At 44.4% G+C, this 21,130-nt stretch overlaps 1 long non-coding RNA gene and 1 other non-coding gene across 6 annotated transcripts; both read left to right on the top strand.

The window, feature by feature from the left end:
* The first annotated feature begins 2,816 nt into the window (after positions 1-2,816).
* Positions 2,817-20,271, top strand: LOC103000745 (uncharacterized). Of its 5 annotated transcripts, XR_009008408.1 has the most exons (9): positions 2,890-2,954; positions 3,533-3,642; positions 4,294-4,405; positions 8,971-9,032; positions 12,357-12,494; positions 15,022-15,749; positions 15,868-16,077; positions 16,164-16,250; positions 17,710-20,271. It is a non-coding gene; the product is annotated as an uncharacterized LOC103000745 (long non-coding RNA). The 5 variants fall into 5 exon arrangements; XR_009008407.1 differs by lacking the exon at positions 3,533-3,642 and having other exon boundaries at positions 2,817-2,954; positions 17,710-20,270; XR_009008406.1 differs by lacking the exons at positions 3,533-3,642; positions 4,294-4,405 and having other exon boundaries at positions 2,875-2,954; positions 17,710-20,270.
* LOC114238607 (small nucleolar RNA SNORA26) lies at positions 12,762-12,883 on the top strand. The gene has a single exon (XR_003623930.1). It is a non-coding gene; the product is annotated as a small nucleolar RNA SNORA26 (small nucleolar RNA).
* Positions 20,272-21,130: the final 859 nt, after the last annotated feature.

The following is a 21,130-nucleotide window of genomic DNA, read 5'->3' on the forward strand; positions in this document are numbered from 1 at the left end:
CTCCAGTCCAGTAATACTGACATTAAACAGGGGGGCCATCTGGAGTGGAGGGCCCCCGTCAATCTAGGGCCATCCAAGGGGCTGCCCCTGGCCCCTCGGCCCTTCAGCCCAGGGGCAGTTGGCTCCCCAATGGCCACGTCTTTGGCATTTTGGACAGGGTATCTTAGGAGGCTTGTCCTTGTTGGGGCATTCCCTCGCCCAGTGGCCAGGCTTTTTGCAGACCCGGCATCGGTCTTGGCTTCCGTTGGGACGGGTCCTGGCTTCTCCGGATGAGGTTTGACCCTGTAGGGCTGCCAATAATTGGGCCTGCCTATTTTTTTTTCTCTTTTCCCTCTCCTGAGCCTTGACCTCCTCCTCCTGCTCCCAGTTATAAAAGGTAGTGGTGGCTGTAGCTAGAGGTTCATCTAGATTAACGTTGGGCTCCTGCGTAAGCTTTCGGAGCTTCCTCCTGATGTCCGGTGCAGACTGGGTAAGGAACCTATCCTTTAAAATGGTTTTTCCTTCAAGGGAGTCCAGGTCTAGGTTGCTATATTTAATTATTGCCTCTTTGAGCCTTTCTAGGAAGGCTGTAGGGTTTTCATTGGGTTCCTGGCTGACGGCAGAAAACTTTGAGGAATTAATGGGTTTCCTTCTGCTTGTTTGGAGTCCAGATTTTATACAGATTATAAAATGTTCCTTTTCCCATTGTCCACTGGGGTTATTGTAATCCCAGTGAGGGTCCTTATGGGGAATGGTGGTTTCCCCCACAGGATATTTTGAGCTGGATAAATGGAGGCTGTCCACAAAGTTGCAGGCCTCCTTTCGGACCTTTTCTTTCTCAGTATCTGACAGAGTTTGCTCTGAGATTATCATGACATCCTTCCAGGCTAAGTCAAAAGCCAAAGTTGTCAATGTAGTGGTCAGGATCATCAGAAAATTTACCTAGTTTCTGTCTGATGTGCTTTAACTCTAGAAGAGTAAAAGTCTTCTGAATGAGTTGGGGTCCAAATTCACCCGTTGTCTCCACCAAAGGGCAAATTCTAGGGGGAGGCCTTGTGGGAGTCAGATCTCCCAGGTAAGGCGTTAAGGGGGCTGTCGGTGGCAAAGGGGGATATAGATGGAGAATGGGGTGGGTTTAGTGCTATCCCCAGGTTTAAAGATTTTCTCCCTTCGGCTCTTATCTGGCTCAGATTCCCTTTTAGCATGGCCCCGCTCAGATGGATCCTCTTGAGGAGAGGATGGGGGCTGTCTCCTCAGGACCAGCACAGCAGAGTCAATTTTACAAGTCTTGCAGAGTTCTTCCTTATCTCTAAGAGCGAGAAAGGCTTGAACATAGGGAATCTCGCTCCATTTTCCTTGCCGTTTGCAGAATAGCTCTAGTTGAAGGATGGTATTAAAGTTAATGCTATCATTTAAGGGCCACTCTTCTTGGCTCCCCAGCTTATACTGGGGCCAAGCAGTGTTGCAGAAAAAGACCATTCTCTTTTTGTTTAGGGTGTCAGGGTCAAAGGCCGACCAGTTCTTGAGGATGCAGCCTAAGGGAGGCTCAGGTGGCAGGAGGCCAGAGGTTTGGTTACCCATCTGGAAAGAGAATACACAACACTGAGGTCAGGGGAGTCTCAGCGTCCTGGTATCCCCGACCGCCTGCAGGAGAGGCCGTCCCCTCCTCCTGGTATCAGTGGAGGGCCCTGGCCATAGCCCTCCAGGACTACTGTCTGTCCCCTCTGGCCCAAAGGCAGTGTCACCAAGAGATCCCCCTGCCTTACTGGGGAGTAAGTACTGGGGAGTAAGTAAGTACTGTTACTTACACGCAACATTCAGGGAGAGGAACAGACCGTGTGCCAATGGCTGTGTCACCTACAGAGATTCTCTCACCTGGATGAGCAATTGGTTTTTAGGTAGAGGGAATATACAACATTAAGGCTGTGTCACCAGTAGAGATTCCCTCTCCTTAACGAGCCGTTTGTTTGTACTCTCCGGCTCCTCAATCTCATAATAGCGTGGCTATTCCTTCTTTCCCATTGCCAGTGGGCCAAGGCTCCTATGCAGGTGATCAGGACCGTAAAGGCAAGTCCCTGGAGATTCCTGACAGGCTGGCAATCGGCAAGGTTTGATAACTGATGGAAACTGTTCTGGGTGGCTAAGCGGAGGAAGAGTTGGTTTTCCTTAGGGACCATGTAAAACAGATGTTTGAGACGACAAGGAAAAGAATGAGGGGATCCCAAATTAGAGTGGTCTGGCCAAAAAGTGGTGTATGGAACTGCTGGAAGTCCTCACAAATATAACAGATTGGGTGTTTGGGGCGGCCATCAGCCTGACCTATCCACAGAAGAAAGCTCCTTCGAGTCTCAAAAGAGGAAAGAAGGGCCTCGAAATGAAAGTGGGAAAAAGACCTCCCAGAGTCCCACTGTTGATCTTGGTTCCAGTCAGTGACAGAAAAAATGATTAGGAGGTCTAGTAAGCTGAGCCGGAGAGAGCTGTGAAGCCTTCTCTATAGCCGTAATTCAAGGAAAATGATCAGGGAGGACGGTTTGACAGGAGAGGTGTAAACACTTAACAGAGTCAGAAGGTGGCAATTCGTCCACCGTTGCTGCCGGCAGTTGTGAAGGACGCAAGCGAGAGGCCGGGAAGGAGAGCTGTGAGTAGAAAAATAAAACAGCAATAAGGCCATTTCACGTTAGCAGCGACAGAGTAGTCCCCTCTCAGGTGAATGAGGCAAGGAGCAGATGCATGTAAGACAGGCGGGGCAAATGTCATGCAAATGGACGAAAACCTGGGAAGGTGCAAGGGTGCCGGCGGGCGCAATGCTACTTTTAGCGAATGCGGAAGCGGGGAAGCCGTAAAGCAGGCTGCGGGAAGCTGCAAAGCAGGCGCGGGGAAGCCGCAAAGTAGGCGTCGCAAACGTACCTATGATCAGAAAGCCGGGGGAACGACTGGGCAGTGGCCCAAACGTACCGTTGCGGATTCGGCTCGAGGTAAGAGCAGTGTCACCGGGGGGACGTATGTTATAACAAAATAGCTTGAACCGAGGAGGTCAACGGAAGGCCCGGACCAGCAATCTCGGTTCACGATAGTAAGCAAAGAATTGCAAACTACCCCGTTAAGCTTAAGCACAAAGCAAAGTTTATTTAAGCATAGGTACACTCTGGGTGGGGGTGGAGGGGGAGAAGGAGGGAGGGGGAGGAGGGGGAGGAGGGGGAGGGAGAGAGAGAGAGAGAGTGAGTAGGCTGTTTCTTTATTTTTAAACCGAAGAGTGGGATTTTAGTTCGTCCCAGATCTTGGCCATTTTCTACTTTGGAGTGAAGGAACTTTTTTTTTTTTTTTTTTTTTTTAATTTTATTTTTAGTTTTGGCTGTGTTGGGTCTTCGTTTCTGTGCGAGGGCTTTCTCTAGTTGCGGCAAGCGGGGGCCTCTCACTATCGTGGCCTCTCTCGTTGCGGAGCACAGGCTCCAGACGCGCAGGCTCAGTAATTGTGGCTCACGGGCCTAGTTGCTCCGCGGCATGTGGGATCCTCCCGGACCAGGGCTCGAACCCGTGTCCCCTGCATTGGCAGGCGGATTCTCAACCACTGCGCCGCCAGGGAAGACCCGAGTAGGCTGTTTTTGAGAGCGGGCTGTTTCAGCGAAGTGAAGCAAGGCCAAAGCAAATTTTATCGACCCAAAGGTATACTCTACGCTCTCGGAGAGAGAGCGGGCTGTTTCTGCGAATGGAAAGCAGCTATACACGCTTAAGGGTGCTTTTAAGGAGCATTTTGCAGGGAGGCGGGGGTGAGTGACAGGGGGATCATTATTTGATTGACAGTCCCGAGCTATGTAACAAGATTACTGCTGCGCATGCTCTCACCCTTGAATCGCTAAGAAACGCCCACGGGGGGGGGGGCGGCAAAACCACATGTAAATTTTTTTATAATTACGGTATAATGAGTTTGGGTTTACTATAGGTTATACGCTTGTCTGGTCTGGGCATGCGCAGCCGGGGGACCTCCCCTTGTGTTACTGTGCCCCTCTATTATCAGGATAAGCTGCCCACCACACGACCATAGTTTTACCCGTCTGGGTGGTGTCAAGGGAGAGTCCCCAGATGGCTGGGTGTGTGACTTGATTTCGTCTTGGTTTTCTCACCACTGTCACCTCCTTGCTGCTAATGTCTAACTACCTAACAAAAGTACTGCTTCCACCTAGGTATATCAGGTTATAAATTAAGCAGAGGATAATATTTGTAAGAGAGAGCCAGATATAACCAGAACTCATCGATGCTTGTGTTAATACAACATGGAATAATTGTAGTTATGTGTGTGAATAAATTGGTCCTCAGGTTCTCTACCAGGTTTCATCCATATCTTTTGATGAATCCTCTCTGGCATCTTCAGCATCCATGGCAACAATGAAACACATAAGCCAATATCATACCATGAAGAGCTGGCAAGGTAGGGCATTTGGGGCATTTAGTACACTTAAAATTCATACCATATCCTTTAAGACATCAGTTAAAATTTTGTGAAATGACTGTTTTGCTCAAGATCAACATGTCTACCATTTTGAGCATGTACTTATATATTAGGCACCTTAACTATGTAATTGCAGTTAATCCTAACAGCAATATTATTATCTCCATTTTATTTATGAGGAAGCTGAGAAGATGTAATTTGCTTGAAGGCACACAGCTAGTAAATAGCAGAGCCAGGATTCAAAGCTGAGCCTGTCCAGCTCCAAAACTCAGTCAGACTCACATCCTTATACACTCCCACTCCAACTGTACTAAAGCAAGTGTCCCCCCGATCCCCCCCAACCTTTTTTTTTTTTCTTTGCCATTTTGATACATTCATTTGCAGTCTGTTAAACTGGCTTTTCACGTAGACCTTGTTTGTTAATGGATATTAATACTTCTGTTCTAGAACTAGCTTTCCCTCCAGGGGGCCCAGGAACATTTCAAAGCCACATTGAGCAGTAATAAATATTTTCCTTAACAAATTTCTCACCTAGTCATAAAGTGATTGTGGATGTTGCCAGTGTATATTTGTGTTTACATCCTGACTGTGAGCATTAGCGCAGGAAAACATCAAAGTTTTGTGGGTGACAAAGAATCACCTCTGATCTTTGCTTCAAAGACAACCAAACAAACAAAAAAAGCCCTTCCCATCAACACCTTTGGGATTAATGTCAGTTAAGCTTTCTCCTCAACTTGTCTATACAAGTATGCACGTTATAATGAATTAAGCTTGTTAAGAAACCATAAACCTCCTCTAAAATGGCAGTAAAATACCTACAGCACACACATAATTTTTCCTGATGTATTATAAGAATTTTAGTAAATGGACCCTTTTTATGCCTTAGCCCTGATTCTCTAACCCCAATTTTAAAAAAGTGTCAATAAGGCCCCATCAGAAAGAGGGATGAGTGCTGTTTCTAAGCCCCCAAATCTAAACTGACATTTTCTGTAATGTCTGCAGAACTTTCCTTTCCTTGCTCTGCTGAGCCCACATCTAATATTCCTCTTTGTCTGAGCACAAACTCAGCTTCACAAAGCCTTTTGTTCTGGATCTGGGACTTGTTCAAATCTCAAGTCTCAAGTTAGACTGGCCATCATCAAAAAATCTACAAACAATAAATGCTGGAGAGGGTGTGGAGAAAAGGGAACCCTCCTACACTATTGGTAGGAATGTAAATTGGTATAGCCACTATGGAGAACAGTATGGAGGCTCCTTAGAAAGCTAAAAATAGAGCTACCATATGATCCAGCAATACCACTCCTGGGCATATATCCAGAGAAAACCATGGTTCAAAAGGATACATGCACCCCAGTGTTCATTGCAGCACTGTTTACAATAGCCAAGACATGGAAGCAACCTAAATGTCCATTGACAGAGGAATGGATAAAGAAGATGTGGTACATATAAACAATGGAATACTACTCAGCCATTAAAAAGAATGAAATAATGCCATTTGCAGCAGCATAGATGGACCTGGAGATTATCATACTAAATGAAGCAAGTCAGAGAAAGACAAAGATCATATGATATCGCTTATATGTGGAATCTAAAAAAAAAAATTATACAAATGAACTTATTTACAAAATAGAAGCAGACTTAGAGAACCAACTTATGGTTACTTATGGTTACCAGGGTTGGGGGGGAATAGTCGGGGGGAGGGATAGTTAGGGAGCTTGGAACTGACAAGTACACACTGCTATGTTTAAAATAGATAACCAACAAGGACCTACTGTAAAAAAAAAAAATAGAAATTTAAAAATTAAAAAAAAATTCTCAAGTCTACTTCCACCTCCATCTCTTCTGGGACATGGCAACCTGAGGAAGGAGGCCCTGCTCCTGGAAATCGTCTGGGGCTGGTTTTGTGTCTCATTTCTGTCTCCACAATGCCCGGTGCTACCTCGACCACATCACGTACTGTCCGACCATCATCCATGAGCTCTTGGAGAACCAGGACTATGTTTGGATCATCTTTGTATCCCAGGCACGTAGCCCGGTGCTCAACACAGCTGCTGCTCAGTTAGTGCCTGTTGCCCAATTAAGTGCATGAATGGAAGTGAGACCACCCTTCACCCATGAGGCTGAAAATGAGAGTCCCCAGGAGTCTGGAGAAGGAGAGGGAGAACCCCTAGGGGTGTATGTCGTCTGGAGCAAGGACAGGCAGTTGGAGGATGTGATGTAGAAAGGTCAGAGGGAGGCAGAGGAAGTACACTTAGTAAGTAGAAAGGGGCTCATCAGGCACAGGCTAAGATGAGTTAGATGATGAATGACAGCCGTTACTGGGCACAGGCTAGAGCTTCAGGCCCCAGAGGGCTGATATCATTTTCCTTGTAATCAGTGTCCATGATAGATGCTATCCTTTTTAACTCTTCCCATCCAGAAGTGTTTGGCTGGGATTCTGTATTTCTGTATTATATATTTATGTGAGGTCTATGGTAATGTGGTAGTTCCCTCCTTTGTGTGATAAATGCTTAAAAGCTTCCTCAGTTGTGTACACCCATGACCTTCGTGATGGGTCTGCCCAAAAAGGAGCTTGGTAAGACCCCCAGGCTGGATCAGATTACCTGTAAGTAATCTATTATTGAATTTGATTAAGGGCATTATGAAATACCTTAAAATGGTTTTTAAACATTTTCAATTAAAATGCCCTGAATTTAATAATTCATTCAGTCAACAAATATGTGTTGAGCTTCAAATGTGTGTTAGCTACTGTGTTAGATCTAAGGAGATGGCCTGGTACAGCCCACAGTCTTAGTTAAAATTAAAGTAGGAAAAGTATATGTAAAAACGTTGCACTTTTCCCATTCCCTCTATACTTCTACAGCCACTGCCATGAAGAATATGGAAGAATGTGAACACAAGCAAAAGACAGAATACCCATTATTTTACATTTCGTCTGGATTCTGGCATCTATAAAACGGGTGATTTCTCCTCTGAGTTTCTGAAATAAGATAAGACTTGATGTGGGAGAATTTTATGAATATGGATTATTTTCTTCATTATGTAAAATTCATCCCAGAGTCCAGATAACAAACATTAATAATAGCATGGCCAGAAGCACAAAGCAAATACGTTACATGGACTCAGTTGCAGTAAACAGAATTCTCATCGGCAACTGCAGCTCAGCTGGTCTCAGAGCCCCAGAGGTCGGGAGAGGCTGCCCCTTCCTGCCCTGCTCCTTCTTCAAACTCATCCAGGAGAGAAGCCCTTCCTTCCCTGGGGAAGAGGAAGGAAGGGAGCAGAGACAGACAAGCATGTTATTCTACTAGAAATACCTCCACCTGGAACCTATAGGCATAGGGAATTAAGCACTTCCCACTAACCAGCTACATATTTTGAAATAGTTGATTTCGTTCCTTATGATTCTGACCTAGATTCTGTCTTTCAAAAACAAGTAAATCATAATGTGTATCCGACCTAATTGCTGAAATAAGGACTGCGTTCTCCTACAGTGATGTAGACCAGTAACCATTGCCTAGGATGGAAAAGATATTCTCTGACTAGTCAGAGCTCTGCAAAAGCACCACGTTTAAGAATTTTTCTTCCTTCATGTACCATCAATCCCAGGCCTGCGGCATCGGTATTGGGATTGATGGAAAGATGTCAGAGTGATCAACAATCATTCTAAAGCACATTATCACAAACTTCTCAACTGGCTTGACATGTAAACATGTGGATACCATATCCTGACACGCCAACTTACTTTTGGCATGTTTTTTCCAGCAAGCTAGCCTCATTCAACATGGCTTTAATAATGTATTTCAGTCTTACTAATCTTAGTGAAAATAACAGTTTTGAAAAAACAAATAGACCTCAATTTATAAGGCAACCCTTTCACTTTCTTCCTGTTTTGATTATCACTTGAAAGATTTATCTTATTCTCCTTTTGTTTAAATTTGGATACTGGAATTTTAAAGAGCAGCTGATAAAGTACATATTCCAGACTTTAAAGTTTTAGCCTAATATTAACTCGTCAGAAAAAAAAAATCAAGCAGATTTTCATTTTTCATGAAAATACAGCAATAAAAAGGCATTTGCAGTTACAAAACAGGTCAAGCTCATTTGTGGCTCTCATTAATCCTGCCCCTCCTGTGAAAAAGGCTAAAAGCATTGCCTACATTTTGCAGATGGAAAAAAAGTAGCAAGTTCCATCTTGCTCTGGGTATAATCGCAAAGCCTGTGGTAGAGCCAGAAATAGAAGCTGGAGGGATTTGTGTTCCTTTTCTGATATAGAACAGGACTCATCTGAAGCAGTCTCATTAAATTGTGCTACTGAAGAAGCAAGTCTAGCTCTTCACTCCATTTTCTTTAATAGAATTAAATAGTCCATTTTTTGCTGTACTTTCAATTGGATACCTTATGCTAATTAGTTTAACTGGCCAAATATAATTTATATACTACTTTCGTAGAGTACATTGGATGCTAAGCATAATGGATGTTGACTAAAAATATATATTCACAACCTAAAGGTTGAGAGTTATGTATTATTTGGTGGAAATTTTTAGGACTTCAAGCCCGGGAGGCAGCATCTCAAGTAACCCTGAGAGAACTGCTCCGAGGAGCCGAGGTAAGGGCCAGGACGTATAGGAGTTTTGCAACGAAGGGCAGGTAGTCTGAATGTCAAAAGATTATTGTAAATTGAAGAAAACCAGATATCTCAAGTTAAGGAATTTAGCACTTTTCTATGCATGGGAAGATGCAAGAATCTGGGCTCACTGAAATCATTCCTTTGATATGCACCTCAGCTCTCCAAGGCCAGTATCCAGTGTTTTCACATCGGTGTTTCCTCAGGACTCAACCTAGGGCGTGGCTGCAGTCTGATGGCTGCTAGATGGCAGGTATTCTTTTCCTTCCTGAGCTCCCTCGGGGCTCACCAGGTTACCTTCGGCTGCGGCTGCAATCGCTGATGACTGTGACATCCTTTGTTTACTGACATGGCAGGCAATAGTCCATTTCTCATGGATAACATGTAATTGTTTTAAAGAGTGCTTTTTTTTTTTTAAGAAAAAGTAGTATTTAAAATCCAATATAATCAAATACTATAGGACAGCAAGTGCCATTGTTCAGGTTCAGCTGGTCAACATGCAACTTCTAACATGGCTATCAACATAATTCTAGATTTTCTCAGAGTTCTAATTGAAATTCCACAATCACTTTTAGGGAAAAGCACCTTCAGAGTTACAGAAATTGAGAATTCCATGCTGCCATCCTGTGTCCACCATCTGGCCATTGCAGCTACGATTTCTGTTTCCTTCCCTACGGTTATGTTTGTGTACACGTGTTGGGGAGGAACCTGAGCCACTGTTTGGATGTGCTCACAATTCCTAATATGTTTACCAGCCACCTAAACTATTAGAGTGGCAGGAGAAGAGCTCTCACAAAATGTTAGCAATATGTGGGTCCTCTGGTACAAAATGAGAAATTGTGTACCCAGTAGGTGGCTGAAAGGAGTAAATAAGCTAATCTGTGTAGAGCAGTTAAAGGAGTTCAGAGCGTGTAGTAAGTGGGCAATAAAGGTTAGCTCTTATTGTCTTCAACATGCTGGCCTGAACACATGCCAGCCTTGCAAACATCAACTTTTACTGACATGCATGTATACAACATATTATTAATGAGCATTATATATGGGCAATTTTATGGTCTACGAGTTCTGGCAGCCACCAGCATCTCCAGATAACCCCGCCCTCCACACCCCAGTCCCCTACCCCCAAGCCCAGTTTATATCATGCCTATCCTGCATCTCTCTCCATCCCCATCCCTTGGCTTTTTGTGCAGAACTCACAGCAGCCTTCCTACATTTCCACGAATGCACTGAGCTCCTTCCTGGAGCCCACACTCTGCACATGCTCTTCCCTCTACGTGGAACTAAACCCCAGGCTCCTCCGCTTTGCCTCATAAACTCATCTTCAATTTTCTGCTTAATCACCCCTACCCCAACCTCACAGCTGAGTCTCTGACCTCCATCTTAGCTCTTAAGTGGTAATTTCACGTTTTAAAAATGTGATTCTTGTATTAATATGTTTTACCCACTAGACTAAAAGTTCCACATGGGCAAGGTCCATGATTTGTTCTGGTTTTTTTTTTCTTTTTCTTACTATCTGTGTACCTCTAGGTCTACCACAGGGCTTGGCATATGGTAGTTCTCAATACATATGAGTTCTATAAATAAATAAACACATCCCAACAGGAGGCAATTCCTTCCAAGGACTGAGCATTTCTCTCTTTCCACTTTATTTCACAATCACTGTTCCCCTCACCCCTGGCTTTACTCTACTATGAAAACACACATGTTTTAGAAGGTAAAAATAGCTTGGAGAAAATAAAATGTAATTTAATTTAAAAGGGAGAGGGAGGAAAAGAGACATCAATGAAATAAACAGAGTTATAAATGGGGCAGTGAATCAGCATAAGCAAAGGGCAGTGTGAATAGTGGTTACACCCATTTCTTGAGCCAGGCTGAAGAGCAAAAGAGAGAAATTTGAAGAGGCAGGAGATAAATAAATAGCCTGGGAGGGCTGAGGAAGCCAATAGGACTGGAGCCCAGACCAGAGCCGTGGGATTGGTGCTGCTCTGGGGGAAGGGTTTCCCCCAGCTGCAGAACACTGGGAAGGATAAAGCAGGCTGCAGGCCTATTCAGGGCTGGGAGGGGAGACCTGGGAATCTGAAGGGTTTGAAGACCACCCACCCCCGTGACAGCTAGCCTCCTTCCCGAGCATCCTCTCACTAGTGACTGCCACCAGGACTGTGGACCATGAGTCCCGCAGCCCGGGGCCATTGTCCTTGTCCATCTTGGTCCCCTCTGCAATATGGATCCAAATAGGACCCTACTCGGGATCTCTGGTAAAGAGCCTTCCATCACATTTAGTCATTTCTACAGTGAAGTATATTCCAAAGCAGCACAGTAACACCAGTCATGGTAAGTTTTGCTTCTTTATTTCTTAGTGTCATAAGGGGCATTTGTTCACAGCAAAGACTACTGTCAATCTTTAGTTTTCCAAGTTGTAATAAATACTTAGGTTTTTCTCCTTATCACTTATTACCCTACGACATTTTATTTTTACATCTTGATTTTGTTTTTGTTCTCCACTAGAATGTCAAAGTCCTTTGTTTCGCCTTTTTAAAGATTAGAAGGGTGCATGGCACATAGTAGGCACTCAAAATAAATTAAACTGTGGCATAGGAACGAGCAGCTCAGCGTTCTAGGGGGTTGTGTGACCGGGAGCCCTGGACCAGGCGCTAACCTGAGGAGAGGATACAGGAGAAGGCCTCGCTAGGAGAGTTCTTGTGGAAGGAACGTTGGCCTGGGAGAACCAGATGCACGAGGGCTAAGGCCTGGGGAGGCGCCAGATAAATCCGGTTTCCGCGCGCGGACTCCCTGAGGCTCCAAAAAGCACGCTCCGCGCACAGTCAGCTAGTTCTCCCGCCACAGCCAAAGTCGAAATGCCGGGGACCACCCCCCCCCCACCCCGCTCCTCCCTTCTCGGCCCGGAACTTCCCTCGGATTGGCTGCCCGCCCCGCAGCCCTTCTCCAGGTCCCGCCCCACCTACTGTGACTCCGCGGGTCGTGGGTCTCTTTGGCCCACGGAGTTGGGCGGTGAGTCTGTGGTCTCTTGGCCTCTTGCGGCGGGGAGGGTTCTCGGCCGGTCCGCCGGCCCGGGTGGGGCTGGGGTCGCCTTGCGTCCCCTCGAGCTTTGCCCGCCCGGAGCTCCGCTGCTCCCGGCGGCCAGAACGCAGTAGAGCAGCTCTCGGCGGCCCGGGGAGGGGTAGGAGGGAGGGGACGGCAGTGCCCGTCCCGGGGCCGCGCGAGGCACACACCCTGCGACCAGCCTCCCGGAGGCTTCTCGGCCTGCTGGCCCGCGCGTGGTAACAAGTTTGCGCTTTGCTTCCCCAGGGCGCAGCCGCGGCTATTTTGCAGCAGGTTCGGGCCAGGCCCAGCCTGCGGCGGCAACAGCGGGTCTCTGACCGACCGTGAGCCTGGGGACTTTGTCTCCAACGACTGCGGGTGCAGCGGCCTGAGTTCTAAGCGCAGGTATGTTCCTGTCTTTGAGTGAAATGAAATGACCCGGACTCGAGCACGTGTCAGTGACGACCGGAGGGTTCCCAAGCACGTGTTTGGTGCAAAGGCCCGAATCCGGCTCTTCTTTAACAAAGGAAACGGACGTTCACAAGCAGAACAGCTGCTTCTGGTGGGTTTTCAGACTCGGTTAAAGAAACTGCTGAGGTCCACGGACATTAACGAGAGAGGAATGCAGGAAATCGTAGAGAACCCTGTGAAAAACCCAAATCACCCTTTCCTGTGCCCTTTCAAGGTTGACGCAGTGCCTTAAGAGGCTAACACAGAAGGGTAAAGAAAGTGTCCATAAAACCCAGAGAAGAGATTGTAGAACTCCTCTTTGGATCCTGTCTGGAGTCACAGCTGAACCAGAAGAAAATTTCCTTTCATTGTGAGCACCTTTGTGATATTTTTACACAGCTCAGAGCAGAAGTGATGGATTCAAACTTAAACTTAGCATTGATAGTACAGGTGTTGGTATTTGTCATTGAAGGCAGGGACAACCCACTAGAATGATATAAAGACTATAAATTGAGAAGAACATCTAAATGCACCAGCTGACAAAGGTCATAAAACCTCCAGAGTCACACTTCACTGGGTAGAAGCAATAGTTACCTCCTCCTGTCATGAAATATCTCAGGGTATGCAAAAACTCACCCCAAATGCTTTGACTCAATTTTGTCCATCCCTCTCCCAAAGATGAACAATTACGCAAATCTTTATGGGCAGCTGGCTCTTGCCACCAATGGATTACCAACTTTGCTGTCCCTGCCAAACCTTTATATGCCTTCCTGCCAGATACGCTACAGAATCCTTTACTGAAGCATTGAAATTCACATTGTCCATCTCCTAGCCCTCAGATGACTCAGTTTTGACAAACCTTTCCACCTGTATTGCCATGAAAAGAGTGGGATAGATGCAGGTATTCCAGGACAACCTTTTCTCTTTCAGATACACCCCATAGAATATTTCTCATGTCAGTTGGACCCTATGGCATCAGACATGTTCCTGTGCCTAAGTACGTTAATTTGGCTGCCACCCTGATGCACAAGCCAGTAGCCTTACACAAGCTTCCCCTTTTCACCTTTTTGTTCCCATGCTGTATCAGTTCTTACAAGTCCATAAAACACAACACCTCTCTACTCGATGAAAGACCACCTATGAACAGGCCCGTTAACTACCCCTCCATCATCTTGCACCTCTAATACTCTTAAACCCCTTATGATAAAGAACCATTCCACATGGTTACCTTACAACCATCGAGATGATTTCTAAACCACAAGAAGACCTCTTGGACATGTCCTTTAGCAAGCCAGACATGCTCTTCTGTGTGATGGCTCTTGTAAACAGAATTTTCAGAGAAGCTGACTATCCCACAGCAAACACTTGCTGCATGCTGCCCACTAGAAAATCAGCCCAAGCTACAAAACTCATAGCTCTTCCTAGGGCTGATACATTGGCAAAAGGGAAAGCTACAAACATTTACACCGACTAGATAAGCCTTTCGAGTCTGTCAGGCTGTTAGCACACTTTGGCAGTTCCACAGATTCTTGACCTCTGCAGGTACTGGTACTTCCTACAAATTATTTCCCAGTGTATAAATCTTACCAAGTTTCTGGAGGTAACCAATGTAGCTCAGGGAGTCCTCCAAGACCCACAGTGTCCTTTATGGTACTCCAGGTGGACTTTATAGACTCATCTCCAGCCTTAGGCTCTTTTCACTGTTTAGTTATTGTCTGCATGTTTAGTGGATGGTCTGTGCTAGCCAACTAGACATACTGATGCCACAACAGTTGTAACAAACTAATAACTTAGATTATTCCTTGTTTTGGCATTTCTTTATGAACTGAATCTGACAAAGGAACTTTTTTTTTTTAATTTTTATATTTTTCATACAATTTTTAAAGGTTACACTCCATTTACAGTTGTTGAAAAATATTGGCTGTGTTCCCTGTGTTGTGCAGTACATCCTTGTAGCCTACAAACCCAATAGTTTGTACCCTCCAGTCCTCCACCCCTGTATTGCCTCCCCCTGCCTCCACTGGTAACCATTAGTTTGTCCAAGGAACTCACTTTACAGCAGAAACAAGTCACTTGCTCACAAAGACTCTGAGAGGATATTCGTTAACATTTCATACTCCCTACCATCCCTTATCCTCAGGGAAGGAAGACCTTAAAATGTAGACCTAAAAAAGAATGCCAGGGGAAAAAAAAAATCTATCTAGAAACTAGACTTATATGGCTAGAAGCATTATCCCTGGCCCTTATACAGATCCAGGATACTCCAAATGGACCCCTTTTGAAATAGTTTTTCGTCACCCCAGTGCCAGCTGGCATCTCTAAACCTTCCATTCCTGGATTGGGCGAGCAACATGGGGACTTGAGTGAACAATTCAGTACTCTGACTAGTTATATACAAGAACTTCTATACTTGGTGCATCTCATCAACAGGTGAAAAAAAGCATGGTCCTCACTGACAGGCCTTGCCATCCCTTTCTTCTAGGAGATGAGTATACATCAACATTTTTAGAAGAAAACGTACATTGTCACCTTGCTGGGAGAGGCCTTAGGAAGTACTGCTAACCATCTACCCTGTCATCAGAATAGAAGTCCTCCTGGATTCACGTGAGATACCAAGCTAGATCCATATCATCATCCCCCCGCCCCAGGACAATTAGAAGGCCATCCCCATGCGTGACCTCAAATTGAGGATTTCAAGAGCTTACTCAGGCTCCAGAAGCAGACGACACCACGAAGTAGACAGCTTTACCCAAGATCTCCGATCAAGAATTTTGTCTCCATTTATCTTCCCTTGCAACCTCTGCCTGACCTGCAAAATTCTCTGACCTAGAAATTTAAACAAAACCCTTCCTCTTTCAGTTACAGAAGGACTGACTGGAGGTTGCTTGTCTAAACCTATCCTCCCTCTGTTCCCCCACTACGGGCTCCCTTTCAGACTATGTCTTGCTTCAGCGAACTCTTACTGCTTTTTCAACAGTTTTAGCATGGCCACAACACCCACTCACACCAGTCTTTCAGTCTAATTGCTGGTTATGTCAGCGTCTAAATAACGCACCAGAACCTGAACTAGGTTTTGTCCCTGCCAGTGCAAGCACCTGGTGGACCGATTCTGGACAGTGGATGTATGGAAGGCTCTCTGCTTCCTCCTACGGCAGAGTGACTTGGCATTGGGGAACCCCCATGGAGGCTCGAGGTCTGTCCTTCACTCAGGTGAGGGTATTGGAGGGAAAATTTTCTCTTTGCATTGAAAATAAAAATGACACTGGACCCTTCCTAGGTAACATACCAAAACCATACTGTAATCAAACATTGTGGTTTGACTCCACAGATGACACCTTCAAATCCTCCAAAGATGTTATAAATGAGTTCCAGACTGATTATTATAATGATACAAATGTTTGCCTAGTCACTGGACAGTATTCCTGGTCTGCAGACCACACAAATAGGACCTGGAACCGCTCAGCTCTTCCCCTGGTTGGTCTGCCCGATACCCCAGGCCACAAACGGGTTGACCAAAATTCTGGAATGACCTGGTCAGGTAATGACACCTTTCTTGATAGCTGCCAAAACCAGACTGAAGGTCTCCTCTTACCAGATATTTTGCAGCCTGTTTTGCTCTTACAGCCTGACAGAGGCACATGGGAAATGGAGATATACAGATGCCGACATAACTAACGACAAAGGCCACCGTGGACACCGAACTCCAACCTGGTGGGTCACAGGTTCCACTCTGACCTTGTTTGTGAACACCTCTGGTCTGTTTATTTTATGTGGCAATAAGGTATATAAAGGGTTCCCACCTAAATGGTCAGGGCGATGTGGATATTTTATGTGGCAATAAGGTATATAAAGGGTTCCCACCTAAATGGTCAGGGCGATGTGGACTTGGCTACCTGGCACCTTCCCTCACTAGTTATCCCACTTTAAATGCTAGCCGGATTACAGACCTGGCCTCCTTCAGGCGTAAAGTAGCACCGCGTAGACACATCCAACCAGAAATCATAGGCAAGCCACTCATGTATCGCAATACTGATTCAGTAAGGACCCTTTTTCCAAGCTTGAAAACTTCTGATCTAGAAGAAGCAATTCGGAACACTTCCAAAGTCAAGGAACAAGGATTCACTGGCACCCCGCAGACCTTGAAAGCACGCCCGTCAGGGGTTAGCAGGTTCGCCTCTGTGCTCTGAAATCGCCGTCTCCTGGCTACACAGGCTGCCCGGCAGGGAACACAGTGTGCTATCATTGGCAGCCGGTGCTGCTTGTATGTAAATAAATCAAAAGAAGTACAGGATAGTTTGAACCGTATAAAAGAACGGGTTGACATCCTACGTAAAATGAGTGAAGCACCGTTGATTAATTGGACTGACCTCGAGAATAAGAGACCGGTTCAGTGAAAGATGGGGCTGTGTGTTGGGATTTGCTCTTTTATGCGTATTCATCCTTGTTATCTGTTTTTGTTCGCAGATCTCTTACCTCCCAACTTCTAATCCACGTCTCCCCACAGCAATCTCCCCAGCTCCTTGCCTATGAAACTTCATGACAGGTTATAACAGGGAAATGAAGGGACTAACCTCACCAAAATGGCATAATGACTATTGAAACTGAGACCATCTGAACAAACAGCAGCTGCTGGAAAAAAAAAAAAAACACCACAAAACCAAAAAATTTTCTCTGAACTTCCCTTTGATAAGTAAAGCAGGTCTTTCTAAGTATTCAGCTGCCGTAAGCCCTCTCTGGCATCAGGACCTGCCAAGGAACTGTGTAAATACATCCTGTGAGAACCTTCCATACTTTCCCACTGAGGCCTTAATACCTTTCCCCACCCCTATCCTATTAAGCTGGTATATAAATCCTTACTCCTTACAGCGTGCTCTTGCCTACATGTATAATAATCTTTGCTGCTATTAATCTGTCTGTTAATTCACAGGCCCCCAAGTACTTCAACCTAAGTTGGTAAAGAAAAAGTTTTCGTCCCAGTAACACTTTTTAGACTTTTCTGGATACACCAGAGAATGTGTTCAAATACATAAGGGAATTTGGAAACCTTGATTTTGTTGGAAGGTGAAAGAATCCAGTGTACATGTACACAGGCTCTGTGGAAATCCTTTTAAATTTGTCTCAAACGGTGTGTTTAATAACTGACTGAAAACTTTCTCTTTATTTCCCTTAGGGAGAAAGCTGTTGACCACTTAATCTGGGATGATCTGCTGTACTCTCCTGATTTCCCGTGAGCATTTAATCTATGGTCTAAAGGGTCGTTTGTCTGGTATGAGTTGTAGCTGTCTTATGATTATGGGCAGCAGCAGCAAGGGGGGCTGTAGGGACCAAGTGGAGGTAGCATTTATCGTATTGCACGTGTCACTCCATTGCTCCTGTCCTTACATTATTCTGTTTAATTCTCACACAGTGTTCTTCCCGTTTTACAGATGAATAAATTGGAAGGGTGGATAACTTGCTAAAGATTATACCATTACTGGGACTTCCTGGTGGTCCAGTGGTTAATTAAGACTCTGCACTCCCAATGCAGGGGGCATGGGTTCAATCCCTGGTTGGGGAACTAAGATCCCACGTGCCGTGCAGCGCAGCCCAAAAAAAAAAAAAAAAAAAAGCCTATACCATTACTGAAAATAAGAGCAAGATGCAGAACTGGTGTCTAGTGTGCAACCTTTCATAGAGCAGAGGAAAGAGGAAAAAATACACAGCCATTCCTTGGAGATATTGTGGGTTTGGTTCCAGACCACTGCAATAAAGGGAGTCGCACAAATTTTTTCGTTTCTCTGTGCAAATAAAAGTTATGTTTACACTATACTGTAGTTTATTAAGTATGCAGTAGCAACATGTCTAAAAAACAATGTACATCCCTTTATTAAAAATAGTTTCTTGCTAGAAAATGCTAACCATCACCTGAGCCTTCATCAAGTCAATCTTTTTTGCAATAGTGACTTCACAGATCACCATAAGAAATATAATAATAATAATGAAAAAGTTTGAAATATTGCGAGAGTTGCCAAAATGTGACACAGATGCAAAGTGAGCAAATGCTGTTGGAAAAATGGAACCAACAGACTTGCTCCACACAGGGTTGCCACAAACTGTCAATTTGTAAAATATGCAGTATCTGCAAAGTGCAATAAAGTGAAGCAATAAAACGAGGTATGCCTGTATGTATACATACATATGCTTACTCAGCTTTGCAAAAAGACAACTGAAAGTTGAATATAAACGAACTAATGAACATTATAGCAAATTGACAACTTCACATAGAGAAAATTATTTCAAAAGTTATTTCAAGCTATGCCAAAAAATGAACAGTATTCTGGGTACATCCTTAGAGGTGGGTTTATTGTTCATAGTGATATTGGTATCAAAAGAAGATAAAATATGAAAACTGTTCCAGTGGTACAGGGCATAGTAAGAGGGGGGCTCCTGAGCAGAAGTCCTCTATCTGTTCCTTTCCTGTGTGTGTTAAGCAAACAGTTAAACTCTTGCACTGAAACTAGAGAAACCGTTAAAAGAAGAGCGTTCAGCTTTCAGTATTGGGTATTTTGTGGTACCTGGATAGATGGGGGTCATGGGATGCTGAATTGGAGTGGCAGGAGTGTTCTAAGCAATTGGGGGAAGTGATAGGAAAAGAAATCTAGATTCTTGACACAATCTCAATTTTCTTCTGTAAAATGGAGAAAAACAGTAAAGGGTAGGTAGGCCACCACTGCTTTCTCGGTGGCCTTTTTGACAAAAACAATGATATAAAGTTTATTGTTAACGAATTTCCTTTCAGGAGAAGTTTGATAGCTACTGACCCTTGGAATTCAGTGCTCAAGGGTCACTTTTAAAGAGGTTTGAGACAGACTAGATTATAAACTTATTTGTATACCTATTGTCTGTTCCCTGGTAGAATGTAAGCTTCACAAGGACAGGCATATTTGTTGAATCACAATGAAGAGTGTTGTGGTGAGGCTTGAGTAATGCATGTAAAGCTGACCTTGGGCATTGCTTAACTAAATGTAAGATAGAGTTCACTTAGAGCCAATATGAGTAGCAGGTTTGAATTTTGGCATTGGTTGTTGTCAGATGTAAATTTCCAAAAACTTATGAATCAAGTTGATTATATGCCATTTTGGAGTTCTGATCATGGCTTACTTTGTTTCCCTTTTCAAGTATTCGGGTACATTAGAAACCTTATGCATATATGCAAATCTACTTATTCAGCCCTTATTTCACACCATTGAGTTCTAACAAAGTTAGGAGGAAAAGTTGTGAAATGAGAGTGTAGTAATTGGAATGTTAGAAAATGTCTGTTGGAAGGATAAGGTCTTATTCTATCAACTGGCATGAGTGATTTGGAGGTGTGTTTAGCCACACAATATTGGGTTAAAGGATATGCACCTTTTCTGCTTCCTTATGTAAAGTTTGTAGGGCATGAAAAGTTAGAGAAAATAGTTTCAAAATTATTAATGGACACATTTTTGATACTTGGATCTTAAGTTATTTTGTAGGACAGATACTCTCTTTCCATCATTTTGTAAGAGATGGAGCACAAGGTACATTGGTTGGCAAGAGTTTATTAGCCAACTGAAAAGCCTCAGATGTTTTTAACACTTCTTTGAATTATTTATCAACATTTACCAAGACTCAATGAAAGATGCCAGAAAGCAGGGGCCATTGTAATCAATTCTGTTAGAATTAAGAGTAATCCTTTGGGGCTTCCCTGGTGGCGCAGTGGTTGAGAATCTGCCTGCCAATGCAGGGGACACGGGTTCGAGCCCTGGTCTGGGAAGATCCCACATGCCACGGAGCAACTAGGCCCGTGAGCCACAACTACTGAGCCTGCGCGTCTGGAGCCTGTGCTCCGCAACAAGAGAGGCTGCGACAGTGAGAGGCCCGCGCACCGCGATGAAGAGTGGCCCCCACTTGCCACAACTAGAGAAAGTCCTTGCATAGAAACGAAGACCCAACACAGTCATAAATAAATAAATAAATTTAAAAAAAAAAGTAATCCTTTGAATGATATTTGTTACGATGATAAATGATTTGAACACCTTAATCTACAAATAGAATTAATATGGGAGACAGCTTCAAGAAGCACTTGAATTGTGTTCCACCAGACTACCAAATAGGGGAGACTTATCAAGGCAAAAACTGCAAGGTTACAGTTGTTACATAACTTGTTTATCAAGAATTATAATGGGAGCTGGCAGGAAGTAAGGGTGCTTGTTAAATAAGGATTGATTGGGGTCTGAAATGGTTGCATGGTTACTGGAGGGAACAACCTTGAGATAAGGTTGCAGCTAGCAGATGGTTTAAAATGGCTGGTGGGAAAGAAGACATACAGATGGCCAACAAACACATGGAAGGATGCTCAACATCACTAATCATTACAGAAATGCAAATCAAAACTACAACGAGGTATCACCTCACACCAATCAGAATGGCCATCATCAAAAAATCTACAAACAATAAATGCTGGAGAGGGTGTGGAGAAAAGGGAACCCTCTTGCACTGTTGGTGGGAATGTAAATTGATACAGCCACTATGGAGAACAGTATGGAGGTTCCTTAAAAAACTAAAAATAGAACTACCATATGACCCAG

Source organism: Balaenoptera acutorostrata, chromosome 5, assembly GCF_949987535.1.
Source record: "Balaenoptera acutorostrata chromosome 5, mBalAcu1.1, whole genome shotgun sequence".
Classification (NCBI taxonomy): domain Eukaryota; kingdom Metazoa; phylum Chordata; class Mammalia; order Artiodactyla; family Balaenopteridae; genus Balaenoptera; species Balaenoptera acutorostrata.